This window comes from Chionomys nivalis, chromosome 6 (assembly GCF_950005125.1).
Source record: "Chionomys nivalis chromosome 6, mChiNiv1.1, whole genome shotgun sequence".
Lineage (NCBI taxonomy): Eukaryota > Metazoa > Chordata > Mammalia > Rodentia > Cricetidae > Chionomys > Chionomys nivalis.
This window is the reverse complement of record NC_080091.1, coordinates 10,060,190-10,087,080: the sequence shown is the minus strand read 5'-3', so window position 1 is coordinate 10,087,080 and position 26,891 is coordinate 10,060,190. Positions and strand designations below refer to the sequence as shown.

The window sequence follows — 26,891 nt, the reverse complement described above, 5'->3', positions numbered from 1 at the left end:
GTAAGATCTAATGATTCTCTGAATTTCCTCTGTGTCTGTGGTTATGTCCCCCTTTTCATTTCTGATCTTATTAATTTGCAAATTCTCTCTCTACCGTTTGATTAGTTTGCATAGGGGTTTATCAATCTTGTTGATTTTCTCCAGGAACCAGCTTTTTGATTCATTGATTCTTTCAATTGTTTTCTGTGTTTCTATTTTGTTGATTTCAGCCCTCAGTTTGATTATTTCCAGTTTTCTACCCCTTCTAGGTGAGTCTGCTTCTTTTTTTTTCTAGAGCTTTCAGGTGGGCTGTTAAGTCTCCAATGTGTGCTTTCTCTGTTTTCTTTAAGTGGGCAGTTAGTGCTATGAACTTTCCTCTCAGGACTCCTTTCATAGTGTCCCATAGGTTTGAGTATGTTGTTTCTTTATTTTCATTGTCATCAAGGAAGACTTTAATTTCTTTCTTAATTTCTTCCTTAATCCAGGTATGGTTCAGTAGTTGACTATTCAGTTTCCATGAGTTTGTAGGCTTTCTGGGGGTAGCATTGTTGCTGAATTCTAGCTTTAATCCATGGTGATCTTATAAGATAGAGGTGGTTATTAATATTTTTTTGTAACTGTGGATGTTTGCTTTGTTACCGAGTATGTGGTCGCTTTTTGAGAAGGTTCCATGAGCTGCAGAGAAGAAGGTATATTCTTTCCTATTTGGGTGGAATATTCTATAGATGTCTGTTAAGTCCATTTGATTCATTACCTCCATTAATTCTCTTATTTCTCTGTTAGGTTTCTGTCTAATTGACCTGTCCATTGGTGAGAGAGGAGTATTAATGTCTCCTACTATTAATGTGTGCGGTTTGATTGCTGCCTTGAGTTTTAACAATGTTTCTTTTACGTACATGGGTGCTTTTATATTAGGGGCATAGATATTCAGGATTGAGACTTCATCCTGATGAATTGTTCCTGTTATGAGTAGAAAATGTCCCTCTCCATCTCTTCTGATTGATTTAAGTTTGAAGTCAACTTTGTTAGAAATTAGTATGGCCACACCTCCTTGTTTCTTAGGTCCATGTAAACATGATAAGCCTTATCCCAACCCTGTACTCTGAGTTGGTGCCTGTCTTTGTGGTTGAGGTGTGTTTCTTGTAAACAGCAGAATGTTGGATCCTGTTTTCGTATCCAATCTCTTAGTCTGTGCCTTTTTATAGGTGAGTTGAGTCCATTGACATTAAGTGATATTAATGACCAGTGGTTGTTAACTCCGGTCACTTTTTTAGTAGTAGATTTTGTGTGTTTCCCTTCTTTCAGTTGCGCTGGTAAAGGGTCTCTAGATGTCTGAGATATTGTGGCCATTGTTGGACTCCTTGATTAGTGATTTTCCTTCTATTACTCTCTGTAAGGCTGGATTTGTGGCTACGTATTGTTTAAATTTGTTTTTATCCCGGAAAATTTTGTTTTCTCCATTTATAGTGAATGAAAGCTTGGCTGGGTATAGTAGTCTGGACTTGCATCCATGGTCTCTTAGTTTCTGCAGTACATCCATCCAGGACCTTCTGGCTTTCATGGTTTCCATAGAGAAGTCAGGTGTAAGTCTGATAGGTTTACCTTTATAAGTAACTTTGCCTTTTTCCTTTGCTGCTCTTAGTATTCTTTCTTTATTCTGTATGTTTTGTGTTTTGATTATTATATGGCAAGAGGATGTGTTTTTTTGATCGAGCCTATTCGGTGTTCTGTATGCTTCTTGAACCTTCGTAGGTATATCTTTCTTTAGGTTGGGAAAGTTTTCTTCTATAATTTTATTAAATATATTTTCTGGACCGTTGAGCTCTGCTTCTTCTCCTTCTTCTATTCCTATTATTCTTAGGTTTGGTCTTTTTATTGTGTCCCATATTTCCTGAATGGTTTGTGATGAGAATTTGTTGGTCTTGCTGTTTTCTTTGATCAGCGTGTTTATTTTCTCTATGGTATCTTCACAATCTGAGATTCTTTCTTCTATCTCTTGTATTCTGTTGGTTATGCTTGCTTCTGTAGTCTCTATTCATTTACCTAGATTTTCCCTGTCCAGCTGGCCTTCTGTTTGTGTTTTCTTCTTTGCCTCCATTTCAGTTTTTAAGTCTTGAACTGTTTCCATTATCTGTTTGATTGTTTTTCCTTGGTTTCCTAGGGTATCATTCACTGATTTACTCAATTCTTCAAACTTTCTGTTATACTTTTCATCCATTTCTATAAGGGCATTTTTTACACGCTGTTTAAGGGTGTCAATCACTTTCATAAAGTCAATTTTATCTACTTCTTCATGATTAAGGTGTTCATGTCCTCCTGTTGTGAGGTCGCTGGGTTCTGGTGGTTTCATATAGTTTTTCAGATTGTTGGGTGAATTCTTGCATTGGAGCCTGCCCATCTCTTTCTCCGAATGCTCCCCTATGGATCTTCTTTTACCGGATCAGGTCTCCTTGCCTACTGATGTACCTTCCCAGTGATGGCACTCTGCAGTGATAGCTCTCCTGGTGCTCCAGTGATGTCTCTCCTGGTACCAATATCAGATCTCCGTCCCCAAAGATGGCTCTCCTTGTACCCAGATTAGCTCTCCCACTGATGGCCCTCCTGATGCCAAGATCAAATCTCCCTGCAAGTGGGTAGTTCGTAAACAAAGCCCCTACCTTGCTTGTTGCAGGCCGGCCAGTGAAACAAAGGAAGTCTCGTCTGCCTACTTGCCCTGAGGATTTGCCCCCAGCGCCAGACAGACTGAGCTGGATGGTGTTATGTGCCCAAAGAGGAAAGGGGGCAGAAGGAAGAAGGGTTCTGGATGCAAGCTGGGTGGGACAAGAAGAGAGAGGCAGTATGCGGGGTGTAGAGCCCCTGCAGGGAGCCCAGGGAGTATAGGGTGGGGGATGAGGAACTTCAGAGTTCCCTGTCCAGGGCTGCTTCCGCCGCCGGTCTCAAACTCACCCCACTGCTGTCTCCCCTGGTCCTGAGATTAGATCTCCGTGCAGGTTGGGTAGTTCGTAAACAAAGCGCCTACCTTGCTTGGTGCAGGCAGGCCAGTGAAACAAAGGAAGTCTCGCCTGCCTACTTGCCCTGAGGATTTGCCCCCAGCACCAGACAGACTGAGCTGGATGGTGTTATGTGCCCAAAGCTGTAATTCTCTTTCTTAATTAAGTCTTTATGTGGTTTGTGTATCAGGGTAACTGTGGTCTCATAAAAAATTTGACAATGTTTCTTTTGTTTATATTATGTGGAAGAATTTGGGGAAATTATGTAGAAGAATTATGTGGAAGAATTGGGGTATTAGTTCTTCTTTAAAGGTATGGTAGAATTCTATGCTGAAGTCATCAAGTCCTGAAGTTGTTTGGTTGGGAGAATTTGATAACCTCTTCTATTTCCTTACAGGTAATATGTCTATTTAAATTACTCAGCTGGTCTTGATTTAATTTCTATAAATAATATCTATCCAGAAACTTGCCCTTTTCTTTTACATTTTCCAATTTTGCAGAATATAGGCTTTCAAAGTAAGACCTACTGATTCTCTGAATTTCCACAATGTTTGTTGCTTTGTCCCCCTTTTCAGTTATTTTTTTTTTTTAATTTGGATGTTCTCTTTCCGTCTTTTGATTAGTTTTGGCAGGGGCTTGTCTATCTTGTTGAAATTCTCAAAGAGTCAGCCCTTTGTTTCAATGATTCTTTGTATTGTTTTTTTTGTTTCTGTTTTACTGGTTTCAGCCCTCCATTTGATTATTTCCTGTCATCTACTCCTCCTTGGTGAGTATGTTTCTTTTTGTTCTAGAGTTTTCAGGTGTGCTGTTAAGTTGCTAGTGTGAGATTTCTCCACTTTTTTATGTAGGCACTCAGAGCTATAAACTTTTCTCTTACCATTGGTTTCATAGTGTCCCATAGGTTTGGGTATGTGTACACTAGTAGTAATTGAATTCTGGGAAGTCTTTAATTTCTTTATTTCTTTCTTAAACCAGAGGTGATCGAATTTAGTATTGTTCCATTTCCATGAGTTTGTCAGCTTTCTACAATTAGTGTTGTAGAAACTTTAAGTCATGGTGATCCCATAAGATACAGGGGTTATTCCAATTTTTCTTCTCTGTTGAGGTTTGTTTTATTACTGAGGATGTGGTCAGTTTTAGAGAAGGTTCTATAAGGTGCTGAAAAGAAGGTATATTCTTTTTTATTATTTATTTTTACTTAAAAATTTGCACCTCCTCCCCTCATCCTATTTCCATCCCCCTCCCCATTTTTCCCCTCCTCTTTCCTCTCCAGGCAAAGAGCAGTCAGGGTTCCCTGCCCTGTGGGAAATCCATCCAGGTCTAGGAAGGTGAGCGTCCAAACAGGCTAGGTTCCCACAAAGCCAGTACATGCAGTAGGATCAAAACCCAGTGCCTTTGTCTTTGGCTTCTCAGTCAGCGCTCCTTGTCTGCCACATTCAGAGAGTCTGGTTTGATCACATGATCCATCATTCCCAGTCCAGCTGGCCTTGGTGAGTTCCCATTAGATCAGCCCCACCTTCTCAGTGGGTGGGCACACCCCTGGCGATCCTGACTTCCTTGCTCATGTTCTCCCTCCTTCTGCTCCTCATTTGGACCTTGGGAGCTCAGTTCAGTGCTCCAATGTTGGTCTCTGTCTCTAGCTTCATCCATCGCCAGATGAAGGTTCTATGGTGATATGCAAGATATTCATTAGTATGGCTATAGGATAGGGCCATTTCAGGCTCCCTTTCCTCAGTTGACCAAGGATCTAGCTGGGGACATCTCCATGGACACATGGGAACACCTCTAGAGACAAATCTCTTGCAAACCATAAAATGGCTCCCTTAATTAAGATATATACTTCCCTGCTCCCATATCCACCCTTCCTCCACCCAATAATCCCATTCCCCCAAGCTCTCCCCATCCTCCTCTTCTCACTTTTTTCTCCCCATCTCTCCTTGCCCCCACCCCACCCCACCCCCAAAATCCAATTTTTGCCTGGTAATCTTGTCTCCTTCCAATATCCAGGAGGATAACTATGTTTTTCTTTGGGTTCACAAGAAGGTATATTCTTATGTGTTTGAGTGAAATGTTCAGTAGATGTCTTTTAAGTTTATTTGAGTCATGACATCTGTTATTTCTCTTATTTCTCTATTAAGTTGCTTTCTGACTTATCTGCCCACTGATGAGAGTGGAGTGTTGAAGTCTCTTGCTATTACTGTGTAGGGTTTGATGTGTTATTTAAAATTTAATAATGTTTCTCTTACATATGTGGGTGCTTTCATAGCATAGATGTTCAGAATTAAGATTTCACCTTGATTTATTTTTCCTGTGGTGAGTATGAAGTATCCTCCCTCTCTTTTTTTTTGATTTTAATTTGGAGTCTATTTTGTTGCATATTAGGATAGCTATACCTGCTTGTTTCTTAGGTCCATTTGATTGAAAAATCTTTTTCCATCCCATTACTCTAAAGTAATGTCTGTCTTATGGATGAGGCACACTTATTGTTTGTTGGAGAAAATGAATGGATCTTCTTTGTGTATCCATTATGTTATTCTGAGCCTTTTTATAGGTGAATTGAGTCCATTGATATTGAGATATTAATGACAAGTGGTTGTTGATTTCTGTAATTTTTCTCTTGTAGTTATTGTGTGTTTCCTTCTTTACATTTCGATGGTATGAAGTTACCTGTTCCCTGTGTTCTCATGGATGTAGCTTGCTTTTTCGGGTTGGAGTTTTCCTTCTAATACTTTCTGAAAGACTGGGTTTGTGGATAGGTGTTGTTTAAATCTGTTTTTTTCATGGAATATTTTGCTTTCTCCATCTATGGTGATTCAAAGTTTTGCTGGATACAGTAGACTGGACTTGCAACCATGACCTCTTAGTGTCTGGAGCATGTCTGTCCAGGATCTTCTTTCTTTCAGGATTTCCATTAAGAAGTCAAATGTGTAATTCTGATAGATCTGCCTTTATATGTTACTTGGCCTTTTTCCTTTACAACTCTTAATATTCTTTCTTTATTCTTATAGTTAAGTGTTTTTATTATTATATTGTGAGGGAACTTTTTTGTCCAGTCTATTTGGTGTTCTCCAAGCTTTTTGCACCTTCATAGGCATGTCATTCTTTATGTTGTGAATGTTTTCTATATCATTTTGTTGAATATATTTTCTGCCCTTTTGCACTGGAATTCCTCTTCTTCTACCCTAATATTCTTAGTTTTGATCTTTTCACTGTGTCCTAGATTTCTGAGATGTTTTGGGTTAAGAATTTGTTGGATTTAACATTTTCTTTAACCAATGAATCTATTTCATCTATTGTATCTTCAGATTCTGACATTCTTTCTTCCATCTCTTGTATTCTGTTGGTTATGCTTGCATCTGTAGTTCCTGTTAGCTTACCTAGATTTTCCATTTCCAGAATTCCCTTAGTTTGTGCTTCTTTATTGCCTCTTTTTAAGTTTTTAAATCTTGAATTGTTTGGACTATTTGCTTCACTGGTTTGGTTTTCCTTGGTTTTCTTTAAGAAATTTATTGATTTTTTCAATTATTTTCGTCTTTTCCTCAATTTCATTAAGAATATTTTTATTTCCTCTATAAGTGTCTCCATCATCTTCATAAAATTATATTTAAGGTTGTTTTCTTCTACATCTTCTTTGTTAGGATGTTCAAGTCTTCCTGTTGTATGACCACTGGGTTCTGGTGTTACCATGTTGCTTTTAGGTTGTTAAATGTATTTTTTGCATTGGCAACTACCCATCTCTTCCTCAAAATGGTGTCAGCAGTGTCTTTGCCTCTTTTTACAATCCTTGCAGTTGGTATATGTGTCTCAGGGATCCTCTCTTAGACCAACCATCGCAGTTGCTGTCTGTGTCTTAGGGAGCTGCTCTTTGTCTGCTCTGTGCAGTCACTTTCTGTGTCTCACACTGCTCTTTGGATGGGGGGATGGGAGGGGAGTGTGATGTGTAGCTTACAGGGTCTAATTGACAGGGGTTGAAGCAGCTACCTACAGGAGATTTACCTTCAGACAGGCAAGTTTAGTGGAGGCAGGTAGAGGAGGAGCCTGGAGTTTTGCCCTAGGCCTAGAGACTGGGATATCCAGCTGGCAAGCTGGTCACTTACCTCTCAGTCTGCTCTGTGCAGTTGCAGTCTGTTCCTTACAGAGCTGATGAGGTCTTTTGGGATGGGTGGGTTTGGGAGCAGAGTGGGACTTGTAGCTTACTGGGTATGATCAATGGAGTGGGTGGAGCAGTCTATCTGCAGGAGACTTGCTTGCTGGCCAGCTAGGAAGCTCCAGTTTATTTATTGATAAATGAGTTTAAAAAAAGATGAAACTAAGACTGTGCTTCCATTATTAAAGGTCAGAACACAGATGGTGCTCACACATAGTCTGAATCTCCATCTGTTAGTGGTAAGTGGATAGGTTTGGGTCTAACACCAATTCTATAAACCAGTCTTATAAATGTGGAATTACTTATACTTTTGAGCATTCACCTTCAAGTAGGGTATCATTAAGGAAGTTATTGACCAAATCAAGTAATCTTTTCATTCAGTCAAAGATAAATAAGTAAACAATTAAGTCTGTATGTTTACTCTATTATGTAGATTTTACTATTATGGATAACAATAAGATTTGACATTGACTTTGACAAATTTTGTGAACATGGCTTCCACAGATGTGATATTATTTATGTTAGTATGTCTCTTGTACAGATAACTGAATACCTAATTAACAGGTCTTTTATCACAAGTTGTGAATTAGTTAACACAACAGCGAATCTCAGAAGTTGAAGTATTAACCCACTGTATTAATTTAAATATGTAATTAAATTATGATAGAGCGATGGCTCAGCAGTTAGGAGGACTTGATCCTCTTGCAGAGGACCCGAGTTTGGTTGATTATACCCACCTGGTGGCTCTCACCTATATGTAAGTTCCATTCTAAGGAATGTGACACACTTATGTCCCCTGTAGGAATCATACATGTAGTTTGTGTATATGCATACATATAGACAGTACACAGAAATAAAAAGAACACAAATCTAGGGGCCAGAGATTGCTCAGTGGTTAGGCATACTTTCTGCTCTATAGAAGACCCAGGTTCAGTTCCAAGTATCCACAAAGCAGCTTATAGCTGTCTGTAACTCTGGTTATGGAGGATCCAGCACCATCTTTAATTCTTCAGCAAGCAACTCAACACAAAATTAAAAGGAATTAATCTAAGAATAAATCTTTTAAAATTCTGGTTAAAGCACTGAATATTTGAGTTTTAATTTGCATCCAGTAATGTTCATACCAAATATAAAAAGAAAATTATGTGATTCAAACTAAATAAAGAAAGAATGAAGGCAGTTAATAGGTCTCTTTACAGTTTCCTGAAGCATAAATGACACACAAAATTGCTGCATATTTAATATATATTTTCATAAATTAAGAGCTTTGCATGAACTCCTACTGATATTATAAGGTCAAGATACTCTGTATATCTACCCATATACCTAGCTACTTAACTAACTGTACATACATATGTTCATTGTGTGCTATAAAAATATAAATATTTTAATACCTATACACCAAAATACATAGTGTTGTTTACATTTTTACTTCAGTTTAGCTCTGAAAACATGTATATTTTCTAGCTGGAGACACAGGGCCTTGGTTCCACTAAGAACATACTTCCAACTATGCTATGTTTTACCCCTTAGATGCCATTTCTATTTATGTTCAGCTACTCCTACTTTAGTTTCGTGAGGAGCAAAGTTTATCTCCCTGGAACTACTTGGGAGACAATGACTCAAATGAAATCTTTTCAAAAAGAAAGCCACTATAGGGAGAGAGAAGGAGGCTTGTTCTGAGGAACCATCAGTGAGACACTGGTATGCACCACTCATGTCCAAATGATGTCTCTCTCCAGCTTCATCCATTCCTGAGGAAAATTCAATTTACAAGCACTGATGGAGAACAAATATGCTTTGATGAGAACAAGAATCATGTGTAAAAATATGATATACAAAATTTTATGGTACATACTAATCATTATACATTTCTAGTTAAAGTAGGAGAGTTTGTCTCCAAGAGTCCAAAAGATCAAGGCTTGTTTATCAATGAAGTTATGATCAAATGGCCAAACCACTACAATCAGGTCTGACAAAATTTCAACCTTTAATATATTGAAAAATATCTACAAAGAGTTCTGTAAATTGTATTATTTCTCTATGAAATTTTCAAATAATTCTTTCTTATGATTTATTTTATTTTTAAAAAAGAAAACAATCTTTTTTCATTTTACATATCAATCCCAGTTCCCTCTTACTCCCCTCTTCCGATTTCATTCACCTAACCCTAAACACTAACCCCATGCACTCCTCTGAGACAGTAATGTTTATTATTTTGGGGACGATCCAAGGTCCTCCCTACTATACCTAGGATGAGCAAGGTATCCATCCAAAGAGAATAGGCTCCCAAAAAGTCATTACAAGCAGTAAGGATAAATCATGGTGCCACTGCCAGCGGTCCTGCAGTCTTCTCCAGCCATACGACTGTCATTGTTGTATGGGGTTGGGGGAGAAGTGACAGTGGAAGAGGAAGAGAATGGGAGAGGGGGAGAGAGGAGAACTGGAGGGAACAGGATAGATGAGATGGAAGAAAAATAGAGATGAGAGCAAGGAAAGAGTCTAGATTGGTCCTATGCTGGTTCCCTTCCTGTCTGGCTGGAGCTGGTGAGCTCCCATCAGCTCAGGTAAGCTTTTTCAGTGAGTGTCACCATTATGGTATTGACATCTTTTCTTATATTCTTACTCCTCTCACTCTTCAACTGAACTTCGGGAGCTCAGGCCAGTGCTCCACTGATAGTCTCTGCCTCTGTTTTCATCAGTTGCTGAATGAAAGTTCTATGGTGATATTTAAGGTATTCATCAATCTGACTAGAGGGCAAGACCAGTTTGGACACCCTCTCCTCTATTGTTCAGAATCTTAGCTGGGGTTATCCTTGTCAATTCCTGAGATTTTCTCTAGAGCCAGGTTTCTTGCTAGCCCCATAGTATCTCCCTCAATCAAGATATCTCTTTTTTGCTTTTATCTCTGTCCTTCCTCCATCTCAACTATCTCATTCCCTCAAGCTCTCCTCCTGCTCTCCTCTCCTCCTCTTCCCCTTCCACCCTCTCTTCTCCCCCATCCACACGCTCCTAATTTTGTCAGTCAATCTTATTTATTTCCTTTTTCGAGGTGGATCTATGTACATATTTTGCCAATATTATAAGTTCTTAGCTCTGTTGTGAGCTTGTGTGTGAATGCTCATGCATGTGAGTGCATGTGCCCGCTGAGGCCACAGTCAGAGTGGATACTATCTGCAATCATTCTCCATTTTATTATAAACACAACCTCTCTCTCTCAACTCATTGCCTTCTGATTTAGCTTTCCTTACTGTCCACCATACCACAGGCTGTATCCTTGTCTCCATGACTGTCATAATTGGATAACAGGCATACAGTTTGGCACCTGACTTTTCTATACCACCATTCTGCATAATCAAATCCAGGACTGTGTGCTTATGTGGGAAGCACATTAAATATTGAGCTATCTCTTTTGTTCTGTTTGATGTTTTTTATTTTATTTTATTAATTAATTTATTTAATTATTAAAGATTTCTGCCTCTTCCCCGCCACCACCTCCCATTCTCCCCCTCCCCCAACCAAGTCTTCCTCCCTCCTCAGCCCAACGAGCAAGCAGGTTTCCCTGCCCTGTGGGAGGTCCAAGGACCACCCACCTCCATCCAGGTCTATTAAGGTAAGCATCCAAACTACCTGGGCTCCCACAAAGCCATTACGTGCAATAGGATCAAGAACCCATTGCCATTGTTCTTCAGTTCTCAGTAGTCCTCATTGTCCGTTATGTTCAGCGAGACCGGTTTTGTCCCATGCTTTTTCAGACCCCGGCCAGCTGGCCTTGGTGAGTTCCCGATAGAACATCCCCATTGCCTCAGTGTGTGGGTGCACCCCTCGCGGTCCTGAGTTCCTTGCTCGTGCTCTCTCTCCTTCTGCTCCTCCTTTGGATCGTGAGACTTCAGTCCATTGCTCCAATGTTGGTCTCTGTCTCTGTCTTCTTTCATCGCCTGATGAAGGTTAATATTCAGGAGGATTCTTATATGTTTTTATTGGGGTTCACCTTCTTATTTAGCTTCTCTAGAATAACAAATTATAGTCTCAATGTCCTTTATTTATGGCTAGAAACCAAATATGAGTGAGTACATCCCATGTTCCTCTTTTTGGGTCTGGCTCACCTCACTCAGGATAGTGTTTTCTATTTCCGTCCATTTGTATGCAAAATTCAAGAAGTCATTGTTTTTTACTGCTGAGTAGTACTCTAATATGTATATATTCCATACTTTCTTCATCCATTCTTCCATTGAAGGGCATCTAGGTTGTTTCCAGGTTCTGGCTATTACAAACAATGCTGCTATGAACATAGTTGAGCATATACTTTTGTTGTATGTTAGGGCATCTCTTGAGTATAATCCCAATAGTGGTATTGCTGGGTCGAGAGGTAGGTTGAACCCGACTTTCCTGAGAAACCGCCACACTGCTTTCCAAAGTGGTTGCACAAGTTTGCATTCCCACCAGCAATGGATGAGAGTGCCCCTTTCTCCACAACCTCTCCAGCAGAGGCTATCATTGGTGTTTTTGATTTTAGCCATTCTGACAGGTGTAAGATGGTATCTTAATGTTGTCTTGATTTGCATTTCCCTGATTGCTAAGGAAGTTGAGCACGATCTTAAGTGTCTTTTGGCCATTTGAACTTCTTCTGTTGAAAAGTCTCTGTTCAGCTCAGTGCCACATTTTATAATTGGATTGATTAACCTTTTACGGTCTAATTTCTTGAGTTCTTTATATATTTTGGATATCAGAACTTTGTCAGTTGCGGGGTTGGTAAAGATCTTCTCCCAGTCAGTGGGTTGCCTTTCTGTCTTAGTGACAGTGTCCTTTGCTTTACAGAAGCTTCTCAGTCTCAGGAGGTCCCATTTATTCAATGATGTCCTTAGTGTTTGTGCTACTGGGGTTATACGTAGGAAGTGGTCTCCTGTGCCCATGTGTTGTAGAGTACTTCCCACTTTCTCTTCTATCAGGTTCAGTGTGTTTGGACTGGTATTGAGGTCTTTAATCCATTTGGACTTGAGTTTTGTGCACGGTGATAGATATGGATCTATTTTCATTCTTCTACAGATTGACATCCAGTTTGCCAGCACAATTTGTTGAAGATGCTCTCTTTTTTCTATTGTATACTTTTAGCTCCTTTATCGAAAATCAGGTGTTCATAGGTTAGTGGGCTAAAGTCAGGGTCTTCTATTCGATTCCATTGGTCGACTTCTCTGTTTTTATGCCAGTACCAAGCTGTTTTCAATACGGTAGCTCTGTAATAGAGTTTGAAGTCAGGGATGGTAATGCCTCCAGACGATCCTTTATTGTATAAGATTGTTTTGGCTATCCTGGTTTTTTTGTTTCTCCATATAAAGTTGATTATTGTCTTCTCCAGATCTGTGAAGAATTTTGATGGGATTTTGATGGGGATTGCATTGAATCTATAGATTGCTTTTGGTAGAATTGCCATTTTTACTATGTTGATCCTCCCAATCCAAGAGCAAGGGAGGTCCTTCCATTTTCTGGTGTCCTCTTCAATTTCTTTCTTTAAAGACTTAAAGTTCTTGCCAAATAGATCTTTCACTTCGTTGGTCAGAGTTACCCCAAGATATTTTATGCTGTTTGTGGCTATCGTGAAAGGTGATGCTTCTCTGATTTCCCTCTCTGCTTCCTTATTCTTAGTGTATAGGAAGGCAACTGATTTTTTGGAGTTGATTTTGTAACCTGCCACATTACCAAAGGTGTTTATCAGCTGTAGGAGTTCTTTGGTAGAGTTTTTGGGGTCGCTTATGTATACTATCATATCATCTGCAAATAATGAAAGCTTAACTTCTTCCTTTCCAATATGGATCCCCTTCATCCCCTTATGTTGTCTTATTGCTATTGCTAGAACTTCAAGCACTATATTGAAGAGGTATGGAGAGAGTGGACATCCTTGTCGTGTTCCTGATTTTAGTGGGATGGCTTTGAGTTTTTCTCCATTTAATTTAATGTTAGCTGTCGGCTTGCTGTAAACAGCTTTTATTATATTTAGGTATGACCCTTGTATCCCTAATCTCTCCAAGACCTTTATCATAAAGGAGTGTTGAATTTTGTCGATTGCTTTTTCAGCATCTAATGAAAGGATCATATGGTTTTTTCTTTCAGTTTATTTATATGGTTGATTACATTGATAGATTTGCATATGTTGAACCAGCCCTGCATCTCTGGAATGAAGCCTACTTGATCATAATGGATAACTTTTCTAATGTGTTCTTGGATTCGGTTTGCCAGTATTTTATTGAGAATTTTTGCGTCGATGTTCATGAGTGAGATAGGCCTGTAATTCTCTTTCTTGGTTGAGTCTTTGTGTGGTTTTGATATCAGGGTAACTGTAGCTTCATAAAAGGAATTTGGCAATGACTCTTCTGTTTCTATATTGTGAAATACATTAAGAAGTATAGGTATTAGCTCTTCTTGGAAGTTCTGGTAGAATTCTGCATTGAAACCATCTGGTCCTGGGCTTTTTTTGGAAGGGAGATTTTTGATAACTGTTTCTAATTCTTCGCGACTAACAGGTCTATTTAGATCGTTCACCTGGTCTTGGTTTAGGTTTGGTATATGGTACTTATCTAAAAAAGTGTCCATTTCTTTTGCATTTTCCAGTTTTGTGGCATACAGGCTTTTGTAGTAAGATCTAATGATTGTCTGAATTTCCTCTGTGTCTGTGGTTATGTCCCCCTTTTCATTTCTGATCTTATTTATTTGCGTGTTCTCTCTCTATCGTTTAATTAGTTTGGATAGGGGTTTGTCAATCTTGTTGATTTTCTCCAAGAACCAACTTTTTGTTTCATTGATTCTTTGGATTGTTTTCTGTGTTTCTATTTTGTTGATTTCTGCTCTCAGTTTGATTATTTCCAGTCTTCTACTCCTCCTGGGTGCGTCTGCTTCTTTTTTTATTTTCTAGAGCTTTCAGGTGTGCTGTTAAGTCCCCAATGTATGCTTTTTCTGTTTTCTTTAAGTGGGCACTTAGTGCTATGAACTTTCTTCTTAACACTGTTTTCATCGTGTCCCATAGGTTTGAGTATGTTGCCTCTTTGTTTTCATTAAATTCAAGGAAGACTTTAATTTCTTTCTTAATTTCTTCCTTGACCCAGGTGCGGTTCAGTAGTTGACTCTTCAGTTTCCATGAGTTTGTCAGCTTTCTGGGGGTAGCATTGTTGGTGCCTTCTAACTTTAATTCGTGGTGATCTGATAAGACACAGGTGGACACTGATATTTTTTTCTATCTGTGGAGGTTTCCTTTGTTTCCAAGTATGTGGTCAATTTTCAAGAAGGTTCCATGAGCTGCAGAGAAGAAGGTGTATTCTTTCCTATTTGGGTGGAGTATTCTATAGATGTCTGTTAAGTCCATTTGATTCATTACCTCCAACAATTCTCTTAATTCTCTATTAGTTTTCTGTCTGATTGACCTGTCCATTGGTGAGAGAGGTGTGTTGAAGTCTCCTACTACTAGTGTGTGTGATTTGATGTCTGCCTTGAGTTTTAGCAATATTTAATAAATCTTTTAAATTTGACTTTGATATATGTATGTCAAAGTCATGTATATGTATATACATGAACATACGCATAGGCATATACAAACAAACAAGAACGTATTGTTAGCTAATTCCTGTAGGTAGAATTAGTTTGAATTGAATTTGAACTTTTATGCGTTTATTCATATTATAATGAATGAATAGATCAGTATTTATGGCTACATATATTATTGTATGTATATTTCCATGTGTATGCACATATACATTTTATTATACATGCATGTAGATGCTCAGGGCATCTCTCCATTGAACACAATTCATACTCAAACTTGCCCATTGTCCTTATAAAGAATTAAATTATGAATATGTAAATAAATCATCTCTATAGTCAATGTTTGTAAAGTACTATTTTTGTGTGCTGGGAGCTGGCCTTAGGGTTTCTCTGCAAGAGTAATATGCACTCTTAAATGCTGGGCAAGTTCTCCATCCCAATATGTAGATATTTATGAGGCAGATGATGAGTCCAAATTATGACAAGAAGGAAATATATTAGATAAATTATATCTAACGTAAAGATAGAAATTTTTTTTGTATACACATTTTCCAAAATATCAACAAACTGAAGTTTTGTTAAAAGTATAGTGATTAATGGAATTAACTTAGAAAAAAATGGTTTAAAAAATGCTAAATGATTATGTCATTAATGTTTGAAAGAAAAAGCATGGTATTACTATGAGCATAGGGGGTGAAGGATGAAACTCACAGTAATAAATCATAATTCAGTTTCTCTGGAACATCAACATGTCATGAAGTCAGGAGAAACTTTGATCACCTACCAATGGCCAAACTCTCTTTCATGGGACATGTCAATCAGAGTGAATGTTTGTGACTACAAACTTGGTAAGCTAAAAGTAGAAGCAGATAGGCAAGTGTGACTGGGTTTCTGCCTGACAATTCAACTGATTTGTAATTCATACAAAGAAGGAGTTTTGGCTTTCACTTTCACAGGAGACACTATATGAATGTTCTACACATTTCACAAAAGCTAGCAGAAGTGAGTCACAGTTTGGTCAGCATAAAGACACTTTGAACATTTAGCATCTTGAAGTGTGCCAACTTCAACTCTACACTCTACATTTCCGTATGGACACTTCACAGTGACTCATAAATATGTACAACTTTCATAGTCTTCATGCAGTTTAAATTGCTTGGCTTAAAATTACCTTAAGCCTGTGATTGAGGTACAAAATCATGACCAGGTTTTCTGTTTTTCCCTTAGACTCCTGAATCTGTATGTACACAGAGGTGTGGTCCAGGTTTCTGGAAAATTCTAGGAAAAGACAGACCTATCTGCTGTTTTTCTTGTTTGTTTTGTCCAGAGAGACACATTTCCAATCAAACTGGTAATAAAATACTTTTCCTCAAATTGCTTGTTAATGTAGAGGAGAAAGAAGTAACCATAATGTTGCAATGTAGAATCATGTCTCTTTCATTCATCCCCATATTCAATAGTAATCACTGCTGATTCCACACAAGGTGTGAACATTTGTGTGGCAGTCCTAATGTTATTGTGTCATCTGCATCCATTTTTCCAAAACCTGTCTTTCTTTATGATAGTTTCACCTCAGCTCTAGCTGTGATCCATACTAGAGGCTGCCCAGGCAATGTGAGGTGTGCACATGACCATGCTACCTGTGTGTTCCTTGAATAAATGAATTCAATAATTCTTTCCTAAAAATAATCCCTGGCAGGACAAATACATGTGGGGCTGTTTCCAAAATATACCACACATGGAATTAAAGTATACAACACTACTTTTATTTATTTTTTGAGCTCTACATTTTTCTCTGCTTCTCTCCCTGACTCTCCCTTCCCTTTAAGCCATCTCCAAAGGTCCACATATTCCCAATTTACTCAGGAAATCTTGTCTTTTTCTACTTCCATGTAGATTAGATCTATGAATGTCTCTCTTAGGGTCCTCATTGGAGTTTAGGTTCTCTGGGATTGTGATTTGTGGGCTGGTTTTCTTCGCTTTATGTTTAAAACCTACTTGTGAGTGAGTACATGTAATAATTGTCTTTCTGTGTCTATGTTACCTCACTCAATATCTAGAAGAAAAACTCCAACCCAAGGAAGTTGGCTACATCAACAAAAACACTGACAATTGATGGTCTCATAGCAGCACATTCCAAAGAAGGGGAAATGCACAAATTAACATCACCAACAATGAAATTTAAATTAATGGGAGATAGCAATCACTGGTCATTATTATCCCTTAATATAAATGGACTCAAATCACCTATAAAAAGGCACAGGCTAACAGGTTAAACACAAAAACAGAATTCATCCATCTTCTGCATAAAAGAAACACACCTTAACCTCAAAGACAGACATTGTCTCAGAGTAAATGGTTGGAAAAAATATTCCAATCATATTGAGTGAGGTAATCCTTTTGTATTCTTATTGCTCTAGCTAGAACTTCAAGTACTATGTTGAATAGATGTGGAGACAGTGGATGGCATTATCTTGTTCAAAGTTTTAGAGGAAGTGCTTAGAGTTTCTCTCTGTTTGATGTTGTCTGTCAGCTTGTTGTCTATTGCTTTTTTTAGGTTTAGGTATGTTCCTTGTATCCATGTCCTCACCAGAACCTTTATCATGAGGAGGTGTTAGATTTTATCAAAGGCTTTTTCAACATCTAATGAAATGTTTATGTGGATTTTTTTCACTTTGATTATATGGTCAATTTCATTGACATATTTTTGTATATCGAACCATACCTGCATCTCTTGATCATTCCTACTTGATCATAATGGATTTGTTTTATATTCTTGGACTGTATTTGCCAGTGCCTTTTTAAGTATTTTTGCATCAATGTTCATGAGGGACATTGGTCTCTTTCTTTATTGCATATTTGTTTGTTTTGAGTATCAGGATATCTATAGCTTCATAAAAAGAATTTGGCAATATTCCTTCTGTTTCTATTGTGTGCAACAATTTGAAGAGTATTGATATTAGATTTTCTTTGAATTTCTAAAACAATTCTGTACTAAATCTCATTCTGGCCTTTTTTGGTTGGAAGAATTTTAATAATTGTTTCTATTTCCTTAGAAGTTCTATATCTGTTTAAATTGTTTACCTGGTCTTAATTTCATTTTGGTATGTTGTACCTATCAAGGAAGCTGTCCATTTCTTTTAGGTTTTTCAATTTAGTGGAGTAGAGGGTTTTTGAAGTATGACAATGATTCTCAGGATTTCCTCAGTGTCTGTGTTATATCCTCCTTTTCATTTCTGATTTTCTTGGTTTGAGCATGTTCTCTCTGCCTTTTGATTATTTTGGATAAAGGTTTGTCTATCTTGTTCATTTTCTCAAAGAACCAACTCTTTGTTTCAATGATTCTATATGTTCTCCATGATTCCATTTTATTAATTTCAACATTCAGTTTGGCTATTCCTGTAGTCCATACTCCTGGATGAGTTTAATTCTTTTTGTTCTAGAGCTTTCATGTGTGCTGTTAAATTGCTTACAAAATTCTTTATGTAGGCAATTAGTGCTATGAACTTTCCTCATAGCAATGATTTCACAGTGTCCCATAAGTTTGGGTATGTTGTGGATTCATTTTCTTTGCATTCTAAGAAGTCTTTGATTTCTTTCTTTATTTCTTCTTGACCCACTGGTGATTCAGTTGAGAATTATTCCATTTCCATGAGTTTGTAGGATTTCTGTAGTTTGTGTTGTTATTGAACTCTAACTTTAAATCTTGGTGATCTGATAACAAAGTGTTATTCTATGTTTTTGTATCTTCTGTGATTTTCCTGATTCCTGAGTATGTGCTAAGAAGAAGGTATATTCTTTTGTGTTTGGGTGAAATGTTTGGTAGATGTCCGTTAAGTTCACTTGAGTCATGACATCTGTTAACTCCCTTATTTCCTTGTTAAATTTCTGTTGATCAGACCTGTCCATTGGTAGAAGCTGGGTGTTGAAATTTCCTACTGTTAGTGTATGGGGTTTGATGTTTGATTTAAACTTTAGAAATGTTTCTTTTACAAATATGGGTGCTCTTGTATATTGGGCATAGATGTTCAGAATTGAGACTTCATCTTGATGGGTTTATCCTCTGATCAGTATACAGTGTCCTTTTCCATCTCTTTTGATTAATTTTAGTTGAAATTCTTATTTTGTTAGATATTAGGGTAACTACACTGACTTCCTTCTTCAGACAATTTGATTGGAAAATCAAACCCTATACTCTGAGGTAATGTCTGTCTTTGAGACTGAGGTGTGATTTTTGCCTACAATAGAAGAAGGTATCCTCTTTTCATATATATCCTGTTAGTCTGTCTCTTTTATGGTGAATTGAGTCCATTGATACTAACTGATGTGATTGATCAGTGATTGCTATTTTTTCTCATTTTGGATTTTGGTGGTAGTGATACTAATATTTGTGTTTCCCACCTTTGGGTTTAGATGTTGTGAGATTATTTATTGCCTTATTTTCATGAATGTAACTGAGTTTCTTGGGTTGGAGTTTCCTTCTAGTACATTCTTTTGTGCTGCATTTGTGGATGGAGAGATGTCTCAGCAATAAAGAGCACTGTCTACTCTTCCAAAGGTCCTAAGTTCAATTCCCAGCAACCACATGGTAGCTTATAACCATTTGTAATGAGATCTGGTGCCCTCTTGAGGAAGAGACCAGGTCAATCATCATCATCAACTTAGACCATGAAACCAAACATGGACAAATTCAGCAGAACTACCATATGTGAACTACCCTGAATGTTTCTCAGCATTGCCAGGGCATAAATTTTATTTTTTATTCATTGGTTAAATCAAGTTTTGTCATGAAATATCTTACTTTCTGTGTCTATGGTGATTGAAAATTTTGCTGGGTATAGTAGTCTGGACTAGTATCTATGTTCTCTTATTATTTGTGAAATGTCTGTCCAGAACCTTCTGGTGGCTCTAAGAGACTCCATTAAGAACTCTGGTAGAAAAATCCTTATAATTCTGTCCAGAAGGCAGAATTATATGCTATTCTTATGGTGATTAGGGATTTTAAAGAACCTCTTAATATAGTTACTTATTTACAATATACAGAAAGAGTTGTCTTGCATATTTTTTGTATAGGATAGTTTTTTATTTTATATTTTTATTGATTTTTATTTATTTTATTTATTTTTCATTAAAAATTTCTGCCTCCTCCCCACCTCCCTTTTACTCCCCCTCCACCCACTCCCCACACTCCACTCCCCTCCCCTTCCCTTTCCAGTCCAAAGAGCAGTCAGGGTTCCCTGCCCTGTGGGAAGTCCAAGGTCCTCCCCCCTCCAACCAGGTCTAGGAAGGTGAGCATCCAAACAGGCTAGGCTCGCACAAAGCCAGTACATGCAGTAGGATCAAAACCCAGTGCCATTGTCCTTGGCTTCTCAACAGCCCTCATTGTCCACCATATTCAGAGAGTCCAGTTTTATCCCATGCTTTTACAGTCCCAGTCCAGCTGGCCTTGGTGAGCTCCCAATAGATCAGCCCCACCTTCTCAGTGGGTGGGTGCCCCCCTCAGGATTTTGTTCTACCTTACTTAAGTTTTCTGATTTGTAAACTGCCTTCCCTGATTTATTTGCATCAGTATAAAATGCACAAGCTCCAGTTATTGGAGCATCACGTATAATTCGGGGAAGAATCCAAAAAATTCTCATTATAAGCTTAAGTCTATCACTTTTGGAATAATTGCTATTAATTTCTCCAAATAAATTAGCACAACTTTTTTCCATAAAAAAAAGAACTCTGGTATAATCTTACACCTGTCAGAATGGCTAAAATCAAAAACACCAATGATAGCTTTTGCTGGAGAGGATGTGGAGTAAGAGGAACACTCATCCATTGCTCGTGGGAATGCAAACTTGTGCAACCACTCTGCAAATCAGTGTGGCAGTTCCTCAGGAAATTCGGGATCAACCTACCCCAGGATCCAGCAATACCACTCTTGGGAATATACCCAAGATATGCTCTATCATACTACAAAAGCATTTGTTCAACTATGTTCATAGTAGCATTATTTGTAATAGCCAGAAACTGGAAACAACCTAGATGTCACTCAATGGAAGAGTGGATAAAGAAAGTGTGGAATATGTATGCATTAGGGTTCTACTCATCGGTAAAAAACAATGACATCTTGAATTTTTCGTGCAAATGAATGGAAATATAAAACACTATAGTGAGTGAGGTAACTCAGACCCAAAAATTTGAATATGGTATGTACTCACTCATAAGTGGATTCTAGCCATAAATAAATGACATTGAGCCTATAATATGAGATCCTAGAGAAGCTAAATAAGAAGGTGATCCTAAAGAAAAACATATAGTTATCCTCCCGATATTGGAAGAAGACAAGATTGCCAGGCAAAAATTGGAAACTTGGGGGTGGGAATGGGGTGGGGGAAAGGGGAAATGGAGAGAAAAAAGTGAGAAGGGGAGGATGGGGAGAGCTTGGGGAATGGGACGATTGGGATGGAGGCAGGGTGGATATGGGAGTAGGGAAGTCTATATCTTAATTAAGGGAGCCATTTTAGGGTCGGAGAGAGACTTGACTCTAGAGGTGTTCCCAGGTGTCCAAGGAGATGTCCCCAGCTAGATCCTTGGGAAGCTAAGGAGGGGAAGCCTGAAATGGCCCTATCCTATAGCCATACTGATGAATATCTTGCATATCACCATAGAAACTTCATCTGGCGATGGATGAAGCTAGAGACAGAGACCCACATTGGAACACTGGACTGAACTCCTAAGGTCCAAATGAGGAGCAGAAGGAGGGAGAACATGAGCAAGGAAGTTAGGACCGTGAGGGTGCCCCCACCCACTGAGACTTTGGGGCTAATCTAATGGGAGCTCACCAAGGCCAGCTGGATGATGGAGCATGTGATCAAATCAGACTCCTGAACGTGGCTGACAAGGAGGGCTGACTGAGAAGCCAAGGACAATGGCACTGGGTTTTGATCCTACTGTATGTAATAACTTTGTGGGAGCCTAGTCTGTTTGGATGCTCACCTTCCTAGTCCTTGATGGAGTGGGGAAGACCTTGGACTTCCCGCAGGGCAGGGAACCCCGACTGCACTTTGGACTGGAGAGGGAGAGGAAAGGAGATGGGGGGAGCAGGAGGGAAATGGGAGGAGGGGCAGAGGTGGAAAATTTTAATTAAATAATAAAAAAAGAACTCTGGTATAATTCTGATAGGTCTGCTTTTATACATTACTTGGTCTTTTTCTTTTGAACAATAGAATTCCTTCATTATTCTATATGTTTAGTGTTTTTATTATTATGTGGTGAGGGTTCTTTTTTGGTCCTGCCTATTTGGTGTTCTGTAAGCTTCTCATACCTTTATAGGTGTGTCCTTCTTTAAGTTAGGAAAGTTTTCTTCTTGGACTTTGGTGAATATATTTTCTGTGCCTTTGAGTTGGGATTCTTCTTATTCTATTGAAGGAGTAAGTCACACAACAACCCACACCAGTTTGGAATAATGATTAATAAAAGGGTTATTTATATAAAGAGAGAAAAACTTACATATCACCATTCCAGAAAACAGCCCTCTGCGTGATCAGAATTGAAGTCTAACATCCAGAAGCAGAGCCGGAAGCAAGAGAGTGAACACATGGCTACCATTTCTTTTTTTAAAAAAAAAGACCACGCCCAAGTTGGCTGGTATATTAAAGGCTATTGGCTGAAGGAGCAGAAGTCACTCCCACAGCATTCTATCACTCTTATTCTTAGGTTTGGTCTTCCAGGTGTACCAGATTTCCTGGATATTTTGTGTTAGGAATTCATTAGATTTAACATCATTTTCTTTGACTAATGAATCTATTTCTTCCATCATATTCTCAGCACCTGATATTCTCTCATCCATCTCTTGTGTTTTTGTTACTGATGTATCTGTTGTTCCTTCTCTCTTTCTCACATTTTCCATTTCCAGAATTTCTCTGGTTTGTGTTTTCTTCATTGCTTCTATATCAGTTTTCAAGCCTTGAACGATTTCCTTTGTTTGTTTGTTTTTTATTCTTGGCTTTCTTTCAGAAATTTATTGATTTCTTCCAATTTTTTTGTTTGTCTTCTCCTTGACTTCTTTAAGAGAATTTTTCATTTCCTCTTTAAGAACTTCTATCATCTTCCTTAAAGTAATTTTAATTTTGTTTTCTTCTGTTTGGCTGCATTGTAATCTTCTGGTGTTGCTGTTGTAGGATCACTGAGTTCTGGTGATGGTGCAATATTGCTTTTTTTTGGCTATTGAATGCATTCTAACATTGGTGTTTACTAATCTTTTCTTCCAACCAATGTGACTTGTGCCTGTGTCTGTTCTTCCAACTGTTGTGGTTTATACTTGTGCCTGATTTTCCAAATGGTGTGATTTGGAAATGCCTACATAATCTGATGGGTCTGAGGGGGAAAATTAGCCATGGGGAGGATGTTTAGGTTCATGGGGTTGGGCAGCAGAGTGAGTCTTGGTAGACAACATCTAGTGGCTATTAGAGGTTTTGGTGCAGCCTGGAGGCAGGTATCTCACCAGTCTGCAGGTTGTCAGGAACTATACTAGAGCGGGGACTTCCGCTGGAGGTGGGAACAGGTTCAAGCTCCCTTGCTGGTGATGAGATATGAAGGGGCACAGAATGTACCCTGGGTTTGAGGTATACACTGGATTTGGAGCAGTCCAGTTGAGAGTCCCTGGACTCTCACCTGATTTTCCATCTGGTGTGGTTTGTGCCTGTGCCTATGTAATCTGCTGGAGTTGCAGAAGTGGGCTGACCATGGTTAGAATGTTCAGGTGTGTGGGGTTGAGTGGTAGGGTGGGTCTTTGTGGCATAGTATGTAGTAGGTGGTGTGCTTTGCATGCAGCCTAAAGACAGGTTTCTCTTCTGCATGCAGGCTGTTAGGGATTGCACTAGAGCAGGGGAATTCCATCAGAGGTGGTGGCATGGTCCAGTAGCCTTGCTGATTCTGGATAGAAGGAAAAGGGGCATAGTATGTGCCCTGGGGTTAAATTAGGTTCTGGACTTGGGGCAGTCCAGTTGACATGCCAGTAACTCCCATGATTTTCCAATTGGTGTGGTTGAAGCCTATGCCTATGTAGTCTGATGGGACTACAGGTAAGGCCTGGCCATGAGGAGGCTGCTCAGGTGAGTGGGGTTGGGTGGTGGAGTGGCTGATGGTGGGACACTGTCCAGTTGGTGGTAGGGGTTTGGGCACAGCCTGGAAAGAGGCTTGTGGGGACCTTATCTGTAGAAAAAAGCAGGCTAGCTAAAGGATAAAACAATTATATTTTTATATTATATGGGGAAAACTCACAAAACAGTAAACTAGAAGTACAAGTTCCACTGCATGCCATGGGAATCACCCAGAAAGAGTAAGCACCTGGTCATGCACATGTTTTTGTCTCTGGGTTCCAGAAAGCCACACCTTAACTAAGACCTACCTCTTAAAGATAATTGGCTAACAAGGTTCCCCATCATCTCCCCCCTTTTGTCTAAACAAGATTCTGGAGTAATAATGCATTAGCACCAATGTCTAGTAAGCCTTCAATAAAAATGCCATTCATACACACTCTTAGCTTTGGTGTTTGATAATTTATAGAAGTCTGCCAGAATATATGTTTCCTATATCCTACTGAAGTTTTTGACTCATCATCTACATTTATTCCATCATCCAGACCAGTATAGTTTTTTAAAGTAGGCAGTGGATTTTTAAATTTTCCTCATGAGACATGTTTTCCACAGTAACTGGGAATGAATAAACCACATTCACCATGGAATGTGAATGGAGTTTCCCAATGGTATTGGGTTGCCTTGACTGTCTTTTGTTGACTTACATTCATTGGACTAATGTTGGCCTTTGCCACACATCTTACATATACCTGAAGGATGAGTCTTCATATTCTTGCCATTTCCAGAGGAGACATTATTCCTAGGAATTCATTGTCTATAATCCCTTCTCAGATGTCCCATTCCACCACATTTAAAACATTTGGTGTGATGTCTCCTTTTACCATTGGATATTGCTTCTCCTACCCATGTGTCTATACCATAGAAAAGTGTCTCAACATTCATTGTATGCAAGACCCATTCAACCATGGGTACTGATCTGTTTTTTAAAGGTCCAAGGATCCTTTTGCATTGTGAGTTGGCATTCTCATAAGCCAAAGATTTAATTAGTAAACATTTAGCTTCTGGGTTAAATACCCCTATTTGTACAACCTTAGTTAATCATTGTGAAAAGTCACTAAAAGATTTTCTCTTACCCTGTTTAACCTCAAGATATGATTCAACTCTCTTTCCTAGTTTCTATATCCTGTCCCAAGCATTTAAAGCTGCTGTGATATATAGGGAGAAGGTGTGCTCATTGTAATGAGCCTGATCCTGAGGATCAGAATAAAGTCCTTAGCCCAAATCTTGATCTTGGGAAATCTCAAGTCTTTTTGCTTGTCCCCATTGCTCTAAAATTTTAGCCTCTCCCCTAAAGTAGCACAGCCAAAGCAACTGGGGTCTATTTTCTAAGACCACTAAAATTAACCGAGTCCAGTCTTGTGGTGTTTCTTTGTTACTGGAAGCCCATGTTTTGACCATTTCCGTAACAAAATACAAATGTATTTTGTAAAATACAATGGCTTATTTAATTTCTTTTAGATCAGTCATACGGGCTCCCATGCATATTCTTTGATTATCTTAGGGTATTTTGTGCCAGATGATAATTCTGATGATATCACCAGAAAGACAGGTAGAAATCTGGGTAAATTTGGTACACACTGATGAGGCTAATTTTTTTGTCTTTGTACCATTTGTCCCTGGTCTTCAAATTCAATAAATTCTTCAATCTTTTCAAATCTATTTACCACTACCTTTTGTAAAGTATGGATCTCCTGTCCACTGTTCAGTTCTAATGCCCTCACTGAGGATTCCAAGATGTGAAGTATGTCTAGTAGAAATAATATCTGATCCTTGCACTAATTTTTATCGCACGCATATTACCTTCTTGGAGAAACATTCTATCAGTCAGCTTATCATATCCCTTTGACAGAGTCCAAATAATACATTCAATAGTACAAGTTTTCTCAATATGTCAGCACCCTCTGTCACAGACTGAGTTTTGTTTGTCAAATTGGCCGTATCCTTCTCCAGAGTGTTGAATTTTCCTTTTAGTAAATTACTATAAGTCTGTAAAGATTGTACCATTTCTAAAAGTACCTCATTCGACTGAGTTTTGTTTATATCCTTCTCCAGAATTTTGAATTTTCCTTTTAATTGATCAGTGTCAGTCTGTAAAGACTGTATTATTTCTAAAAGTGCCTCATTCTTGGGCCCATTATTTTTTTTTCTTTTTTTTTTCTTTTTTCTTGCTGATTTTTTTTATTAATTAATTAATTTAATTATTAAAGATTTCTGCCTCTTCCCCGCCACCACCTCCCGTTCCCTCCCCCTCCCCCAATCAAGTCTTCCTTCCTCCTCAGCCCAAAGAGCAAGCAGGTTTCTCTGCCCTGTGGGAGGTCCAAGGACCACCCACCTCCATCCAGGTCTATTAAGGTGAGCATCCAAACTACCTGGGCTCCCACAAAGCCATTACATGCAATAGGATCAAGAACCCATTGCCATTGTTCTTCAGTTCTCAGTAGTCCTCATTGTCCATTATGTTCAGCGAGACCGGTTTTGTCCCATGCTTTTTCAGTCCCCGGCCAGCTGGCCTTGGTGCTAAATAAGAAGGTGAACCCAAAGAAAAACATATAAGCATCCCCCTGAATATTAACCTTCATCAGGCGATGAAAGAAGACAGAGACAGAGACCAACATTGGAGCACTGGACTGAAGTTTCACGATCCAAAGGAGGAGCAGAAGGAGAGTGAGCACGAGCAAGGAACTCAGGACAGCGAGGGGTGCACCCACACACTGAGGCAATGGGGATGATCTATCTTGGGCCCATTATTATACCATGTTTTTAAAGAAAAACTATGTAAGACAACACTAATACCCAGAATCAAATATAATGTAGGAGGAAAATTATATAAACCTTGCATGACATAATACACAGTATAAGTAAAAAAGCTAGTGAATTCCTGGATGGTTAAATTGTCCATCATTTTGATCTTTTAAATTATAAATTTATAATTTATATTTTTGATACTAAATCTTACTTGTGGTTTATTTAGTTAACTGAAATAGGTGCAATAACTGTTAACTGTCAGTAGGTGTCAGCCCACTTGTAGTTGTGTGGTTGGTTTGAATCTGATTCTGGTGCTAAATGATGAACTATGCTCAAATTAAAAACAGTTCTTTA

General features: G+C 38.6%; 1 pseudogene; it reads left to right on the top strand.

The window, feature by feature from the left end:
• LOC130875650 (vomeronasal type-2 receptor 116-like) overlaps window positions 1–26,891 on the top strand; it is an 80,352-nt pseudogene that overhangs the window by 43,807 nt on the left and 9,654 nt on the right.